Below are 9,087 nucleotides of genomic sequence, written 5' to 3' on the forward strand. Positions count from 1 at the left end.
AAAATCGAGACAGCGATACATCATAGTACAATGTGATTTTTGGATGGTAGGATTATGGATTTTATTCTCTTTTTTCTTTGTGTGTTTTAATCTTTCTATAATAAATAGGTATTAATTTTGTCATAAGATAAATGCAAGTTTAAAAATGTTAATCATGCTTTGAGATAGTTTTAATAACATGGAGGAATGTTTGCTATGATGTTCAGTTGGAAAATAAAGGAAGATACACAGTCGAGACAGTATAAGAGTCATGTAAAAAGTATGTATTTGAGAAAACAAAGTAGATGTGTTTGAGTAGTATACATGATTTTCCTTCTTTCTACTTTTCTGCATATTACAAATGTTCTGCAATAAAATTACATTCTTTTTATAATGAAAAGTATATATATTTTTTGATGAAAAAATATTTTTTAAAGAGAAATTCTGGGCAAAATAATTTAGGATTCCTTAACAAATTGAATTGTCTCTGTCAAAGAAAATACATATACAAGACCAATGGTTCTCAACTTGCAGTGACTCTAGAGATCCCTGGAAGACTTGTTTAAAAGGGCAGATTTCCAGTCCCCATCCCCCAAACCAAGATAATCCGCCTGGCTGTACACAGCTGCCAGTCTTTGATTCCTACTATACAATTGTATCTGACAACCCCAAATAGTATAATATGAATATCTCAACTCAGTCTCTTCTAATATGGACAAATTTCTCATTATATCTCTAAGTATTATAATACAGTTCCTTATTTTATCTCTGAATTTCAACCCTTATGATAATAAGCATTTAAAACTTTGCTTTCCCAGTTGCCAGTTATTCAGAAAAGTTCTTTTTGGCCAATGGGCCAGTTGTTGGGCAACAGCATCGTCCAGTTCAATTCCTTCACTTCACAAATGAGACTCTGGCCCCAGAGAAAGTTCACAGTTTACTCAAGTCCTCTCCGCTGCTGACAGCCTGAGCCCCTGCCCCTGCTCCCCTGCTCCCTGGGGTCCTGATTCCCCAGCAGCCCAGGGTTTTCTCCACCCCCTGCAGTTTCCCAATGGTAGTTTGTCATTTCATGGCAAACATGCTCATCGTGGGATGGAGGCATCATCAGGAACAGTTAAGGCAGAATCTAGGTTTCCACATTTCACTGCGCACTGATGCTTAGACTTGCTGTTAACGTCCACCAGTCCCCAAACCAACAAGCCACGATTTAATGAAAGCCCAAAATGGGCTCAACACTAGTCAGATTTTAAATATAACTTGTACAGAATTAGCAAGTATTAACAAGTTTCAAAGATATTTAAAGGTAATTTCTTTCATCATCTAGTATTTCCTCAGGAATTTTGGATGACTCTTTGAAGAAGGGGGCCAACATACCATAGAGCATATGAAATAATAAATAGAAATAACTAAAACTAGAAACCAATAAGTACAGTTTCTTTGCCAGAAACTCTTAGACTCCTTGTCCTAATAGTCTTGTATTTTCTAAGAAAATCATGCAAAAAAAAGTAGTTTATTTCCACGATAGCTAACATTTATTGAGGCTAGACATTATGCTCAGAATTTTATATATATTTCTCTCATTAACATAGCAACTGTATGAGTTGGGTGCTAGGATTACCCCCATTTTATAGATGAGAAAACCGAGGCTTCAAGGAAATAAAAGACTTACCCAAACACATGCTTCTGGCAAGTATTGGAGCCAAGGTTTGAACTAAGGTTGTCTGACGCAATGTTCCTGCTCTCCCAGCCATTCTAGTACATGCTTCTCTGGCTAGTATCATCTGTCATTCATCTATCTATCCATGAATATAACCCTCAAAAATGCACATCAGAATTGAGTTTTTCCCTATTTTTAATCTTTCTAGAACTCTGCTATTATATTTTCATATAATAATTTTAAAATATGTGTATCATACTTATGGGTGTGGTTTTGTGGGTATAATTGCAAACTAAAGTTAGTGCTTTGCTCAAAATGGATTAAAGACCTAAATGTAAGGCCAGAAACTATCAAATTCTTAGAGGAAAACATAGGCAGAACACTCTATGACATAAACCACAGCAAGATCCTTTGTGACCCACCTCCTAGAGAAATGGAAATAAAAACAAAAATAAACAAATGGGACCTAATGAAACTTCAAAGCTTTTGCACAGCAAAGGAAACCATAAACAAGACCAAAAGACAACCCTCAGAATGGGAGAAAATATTTGCAAATGAAGCAACTGACAAAGGATTCATCTCCAAAATTTACAAGCAGCTCATGCAGCTCAATAACAAAAAAACAAACAACCCAATCCAAAAATGGGCAGAAGACCTAAATAGACATTTCTCCAAAGAAGATATACAGATTGCCAACAAACACATGAAAGAATGCTCAACATCATTAATCATTAGAGAAATGCAAATCAAAACTACAGTGAGGTAGCATCTCACATCGGTCAGAATGGCCATCATCAAGCAATCTAGAAACAATAAATGCTGGAGAGGGTGTGGAGAAAAGGGAACACTCTTGCACTGCTGGTGGGAATGTGAATTGGTACAGCCACTATGGAGAACAGTATGGAGGTTCCTTAAAAAACTAAAAAGAGAACTACCATATGACCCAGCAATCCCACTACTGGGCATATACCCTGAGAAAACCATAATTCAAAAAGAGTCATGTACCAAAATGTTCATTGCAGCTCTATTTACAATAGCCAGGAGATGGAAACAACTTAAGTGTCCATCATCGGATGAATGGATAAAGAAGATGTGGCACATATATACAATGGAATATTACTCAGCCATAAAAAGAAACGAAATCGAGTTATTTGTAGTGAGGTGGATGGACCTAGAGTCTGTCATACAGAGTGAAGTAAGTCAGAAAGAGAAAGACAAATACCATATGCTAACACATACATATGGAATCTAAGAAAAAAAAATGTCATGAGGAACCTAGGGGTAAGACGGGAATAAAGACACAGACCTACTAGAGAATGGACTTGAGGATATGGGGAGGGGGAGAAGGGTAAGCTGTGACAAAGTGAGAGAGTGGCAGGGACATATATACACTACCAAATGTAAAACAGATAGCTAGTGGGAAGCAGCCGCATAGCACAGGGAGATCAGCTCGGTGCCTGGAGGGCTGGGATAGGGAGGGTGGGAGGGAGGGAGATGCAAGAGGGAGGAGATATGGGAACATATGTATATGTATAACTGATTCACTTTGTTATAAAGCAGAAACTAACACACCATTGTAAAGCAATTGTACTCCAATAAAGATGTAAAAAAAAAAGTTTTTAAAAGGCCAGTGTTGAGACTCGCACTAATTACAAAAATAAATAAATAAATAAAGTTAGTGCTTTGCCCAAATGTGTAAACACTTGTAATCAATGTATACTTAAAAATTATAAAGTGATATTTGTTTGCCAGAGATGAGAAAAAAAATTTATATTACATTTTCAACGTAGTAGTACATTTTTTTCGTAGTAGTAACACATTTTAAATTTGATTATAAGAACAGAAATGGTATCAGTCAGCGTTCAATTGCAATAAACAGAAACCACTCTGTTTAAGCAGAAGATATTTAATTCAGGAAGTTAGGTGCTTACAAAATTGAAGGTTGGACAAACAAGCTCTGGACCGGGTCTCTAGGAATGACACAGTGACACTGCTCAGCTGTCTCTCCAGGAGAGCTAGCTGCTCCTGAGTCACAATAAGAAGGATGAGCAATCAGGAGGTTGCCATGGAATCGTCATCACTGTGATCCAGGGATCAGAAAGTGGCTCTAACTGCCTCCCTGACATCCTGACCCCAGCAAAGCTGGGTATAGGACATCAGACCATGGCTGCAGCAAAATTCAACAGCTGACAATGCAGGAAGATGCCCTCCGTCGCACTTCCACCTTTGAAATCCAAAACTAGTACATGGAATTTATGTAATATAATTTGTACCTAGAATAAGAGCTTGCAAGTGATTCTGAGAATTAATTACAGTGTTGCGCTTGCAGTCTATGTCATACAGGAAGGCACCCCAGGAGGAATTTGAGGATTACATGGCAATTTAAGATTTTCACCACAAAGCACATTATCAAATAACATAGCACTGAATTCCTTTAGCTGCGAGGCACTGTGGTCTGTGTCCCACTGGCAAACCACCAACTCAGTAATTGGATGGCAGCCTCCAGTGCTTTATGAAGAGGTATGCAATGTTATCTAATATACTCCATTGGAATTGCTACAGAAACAGGAACCAAGAGAGAAGAAACTTGGCTTGTGGATTTTTTTAACTGTCTACATCACCTCTTGCTAAAAGCTTGTTTGTCTCAAGAGGTTATATACTGTCAATAGATATGTGAGAGCTGCCTTGATTAAACATGTTGTAAGACCAAAAAAAAAAAATAACAAGAATCAGCAACATTCTTGTCTGAGTGTTAACAGAGACTAGAAAATAATTCAGTATAATAACACGGGGAACATGCTTATGATACAATATTAATTTTAAAAGGATGCAAAATTATATAGAGTATGATCACAATATATCATAAAACAACAAAAATCTTACTAGTAATCAAGGAATAATGAGATACCACTTATTACCCATCAGATTGGCAAATATTGAAAAGACTGATAATATCCAGTGTTAGAAATTATGGGAGGAAATGAGTAGTCTTATGCAATTTACATTTGAGTGTAAATTGATTCAGTGGTAGCTGTTAAAGTAGAAAATAAGCACACCCTTCAGGACAGCAATACAACACTTAGTTATCTATGCAAGAAAAATGTTCCCCCATGTATAAAGAGGCAAGTACTAAGGATGCTTATGGCCACCTTGTTTATTCTAGTAAAAACCTGAAAACAACCTACCTGGGCATCAATACTGAAAATAAATAAATTATAGTATATTCATTCATATAATAGAATACAAGGTTTTTAAAATATAGATGAAGTAGAAATCTATGTACTGACCTACATACATATATATGTGTATATATAATTATTCAATAAATTATATACATGTATATATAATTAAATTTAAAATAAATTGCATAAATAATAGTGTATTCACATTTATGTTAAACACACAAAAAACACATATATAACTAACATTTATTGAACATGATTCAGGCACTATTCTAGAGCTTTATTGGCTTTGACTTATTTAATTCTCAAAACACAGCCATGAGCAATGTACTATAATTGTACCCATTTTACAGATGAAGAAACCAAGATACAGAATGTTAAGTTACTTGGCCAAGGTCAAATAGCTGCTAAGTGGTAGAACTGAGATTCCAACCCAGGCAGTCTGGCTCCAGAGTTCATGCCTTGAAAGAAAGAGATAGGAAACGAAACCAAACTTAGTTCTGAATGACTCCAAAGACCAGAATTTCATTTAGTCCTCATTTTTAGATAACATCATGTCTGGATTTTCCAGAAGATGGTTGGTCATTTTACCAGGGTGGTCTGTGGGTGCTGTGCCCTACTCACGGTGAAATACTGGAATTTCAGGAGCCTGCTGCCCATAATTCTTGCCAAGTTGTCTGGTATCAGGAGAATGGGTCCAACCTGCTTTGTGAAGGTGAGCGAAGCCTACCTGAAAACCAGAGAGACTCTCAGGAAAGTGTTGCCTTCTGACCTTCTGAAAAATAACTCTACACAACCTCATTAAAAATCTGCTCACTCTCCTTGGTAGAAGTAACTTGACCCTAGATCTCCTCTTCCCAGTAATGGAAAAACGTAACAGTTGAAGCTATAATGGTACAACTCAAGTGCACAATACCTGGGCATAGAAATGAACAGATTATAGGCATTGTTATAAAGATTGTCAATCTCCCATACACTCCATCACAATATCCTTTCATTTTCTTCATAGCCTTAAATATTATTTGAAATCATTTTAAAGTTTTATTTTATACATCTTATGTACTAAAATTAAGGAACATCTCTATCTTGAAGAGCCAGTCCAAATCCCTTAGAAAAGTTCGTAGATGACACATTAGATATTGAATAAGATTTCCTGAATGATTGAATAAATCAAGTTATGCCATTTATTTTCCAGGGATGTTGTGATCCTGTGCATGATAAGGCCTGTGAATGACTGATTCTACTTCCCTTTTTCTATCAGGCATAACCCATTTGAAATCACCCACCTGCCTGCTCTCTTAGAAAGGACCGTTTTCCCCTCCTTTGCCTAGACTCTCCAGCAGCGTTATGGGACAGGGGGTAGTGAGGCCAGGGTTGGAGAATGGGAAAGAGGGGATTGCTTTGGGCCCTTTCTTTCCCTTAGGTTCCAGCTGCTACAGTAATAGTTTAGCAGTGGCAGAATGAGGATGATTTATCCGGATGATTGTGACCTCAGAGAATAACCAATATGTGGACACTCATCCCAGCTCTGAAACAAATCATCAGAAATAACACTCATTCATTCATTTATTCATTCAACAAATATTTACTGAGCACATACCACGTGCCAGGCACTTGATCTGTACTATCAGGAATACTGTCTATATGAACGAATAGATCACTCCTTTGGATACATCCTATAATCCACAATCTGATAAGTAATAGATAATTATCATAAAGTGACTGCACACACACCTGAAAACTGGATGTGATAAATGAGGGGCAGAGAGTGTTAGGATTTCATCACTTTTTCCGTGCTCTTATTGATATGGAAAAATAACATTAAAGGCTAATTGCTACGTTTTGGCTCTCTGACTTTTCTCCATGCCTTATTTTCTACTTTGTTTGCTTTAAGCAAATCTCATCGGTTTTTCTAACCCCACCATGGTAACCTGATTTCTCTCCTTTCCCCTAACTAGGGCAAAATGAAGGCACATCTATTCCGTTTCGATGCATCGTCACAGCCTCCATTCACTGTGGGCCAGGTTCCCACTAACCTATGTTTAGGTGACTACCAGAGTCTTCACACTGGTCTCTTGGCATTGAATCACTCCCACTACCATTTTACATACCACTTGTAGACGTAATATTTGTGCCCCTTCTTCGTAGTAACAACCACAGTAGAATTTTACATCTACTTGTAAGTATATGACTAAAGTCGGCCTCCTCTACTGGACTGTAAATTACGTGGGGACAGGGATAGAGTCACACTTTGCTCACCCTAAATTTGTAGTGCCTAGTCCAGCACATGACAAGTATTATAATAGACACGTAAGAAATATCTATTGAGTAAATTAATATTATTTTAAATATAGATCCTTTTTTTCTTATTTATTTCTTGGAGTCAAGACTCTGCTTTACTCAAGGTCAAAGTCTTCTTAAACTAAACCCAAAAGCCCCCGCTTGCTGCTAATGGTCTTCCATTAACCACACTCTCATTCCCTTCACCTTTAAGGGGTACTTCTGCTCAAGCTAGGCACCTCCCTTTCCGATCTTCAAAAAAATGCTGTGGGTGTTTCCACTCCTCTGCACTGGCTCATGTTCTTTCTATTCCAAACCACTGGTCTGTTCTTCCAAATTGTGTGACAAATAGTGACCGTTGTATTATTTCCAAACAATTTGGGTTTCAAAAATATCCTAGAGAAATGCTTTTAAAAACCTTCACCTCCAGAGTGGCCATGAGCCAGTTAGTGACTCCTGGATGTGGTAACACTAATTTTAAAAATTAAAACAAAATTTGAGAATTTAAATCAATTTTACCTGATTAAGCATAAAATGTACCTACCAAGTAGTCCCATAATAAGGTGAAATAAAATTTACTTTTCAAATTTTGTTTGTTCTTATATAGACTATGAATGAAAATGTGATCACTTCCTACAACAATTTATTTACGAGAGCATTTTTTGCTGTTTTAATCTAAACACAGCTCGTGAGCCTCTGTTGGGCTTCCAACAACACATTATAATTTTTAAAAGTGTTCTGTGATCAAACATGGTGAGGAAACTCTCGCATGTAGTGCAGTTTATTTCAAGCTAAGCAAGGAGAGTGGTTTTTAAAGGAGAGCGTGGACAGTAGTATCAGGTCCTGGAAAGGTCAAGGAGAATGAAAAAAGGGCAGCCAATGTTAGTGACTCTTCGTATTTACAGGCATTTGCAGAAGAATTTTTAAGTATCTAAAACCAAAATGCATACTGAACATTTTTTCCTCTTCCATAGACAGGGGTAAAAAAGACTCATTCAAAATAACTATATAGTAAAATTCTTCTGATTTTGCAGTCCCTGTTTTTGTCACCGAATAAATTTAGATGATTAAGCTTTTTTCTTCCAAAGCTATGATGTCATGGCAAGGGTATCATTAAGTATAATATATTGTAAAATAAAGCTGTACAAGCACAAAAAGCATATTAAACCATGCACATACACACTCAAGAATTAAAATTACCTCAATAACTACACTTTATGTAGCATAAAGTAAATTGTAGCATGGAAAGGTAAGGAGTTTGAAGATGGAGGATCTAGGTTTTGATTGAGTCCCCAACACTCAGTACTACCTGAGATTTTCAACAAATTACCTATCTGAGTTGCTGTAAAGAGTAAAGGAGTTCACACATGTAAATTTTTTTTTTTTTTGGCGGTGCCCTGCAGCTTTCGGGATCTCAGTTCCTCCACCAGGGATGGAAACTGGGCCCTCCCGCAGTGAAAGCAAGAGTCCTAACCAGTGGACCGCCAGGGAATTCCCCTAAAAATGTAAATTTTAAAAACATGACGTGATGCTGCTGTGAATTACATCATGAATTTGCCAGTGTTGTGAGAACTGGATTGTAAGCTGGAAAGATCAGAGGCGTTAGTTCTAAGCGCTCTCACCTACTGAACATTTACTACGAGCCAAGTACTGTACTAAGGGCTTTCATAAGTTCCCTCATTAGTTCTTCACACCTACCCAATGTAGTAGATATTGTATTAGGTGGAACCATGGGAACTAGATATTTCTGTAGATCAAAAATAGTTATCAGCAATGTCATGTAGTTTAAACTATCATCTGCTGAGACTGGGAGAAAGTGAAACACAGAGACTAAGTGACTTGTCTAAGTTAAAATAACCAGTACCTGGCAAAGTCTGATTTGCAAGCCATACGGGTTTATGTCAGTGACCAGTGTGCTATATAAATCGCCAGCAAGGAGGTAAGTTCACTAGATTAGGAGGCATAACCTCTAAGCTTTATTCAAGTATT

Source organism: Globicephala melas, chromosome 1 (assembly GCF_963455315.2).
Source record: "Globicephala melas chromosome 1, mGloMel1.2, whole genome shotgun sequence".
Lineage (NCBI taxonomy): Eukaryota > Metazoa > Chordata > Mammalia > Artiodactyla > Delphinidae > Globicephala > Globicephala melas.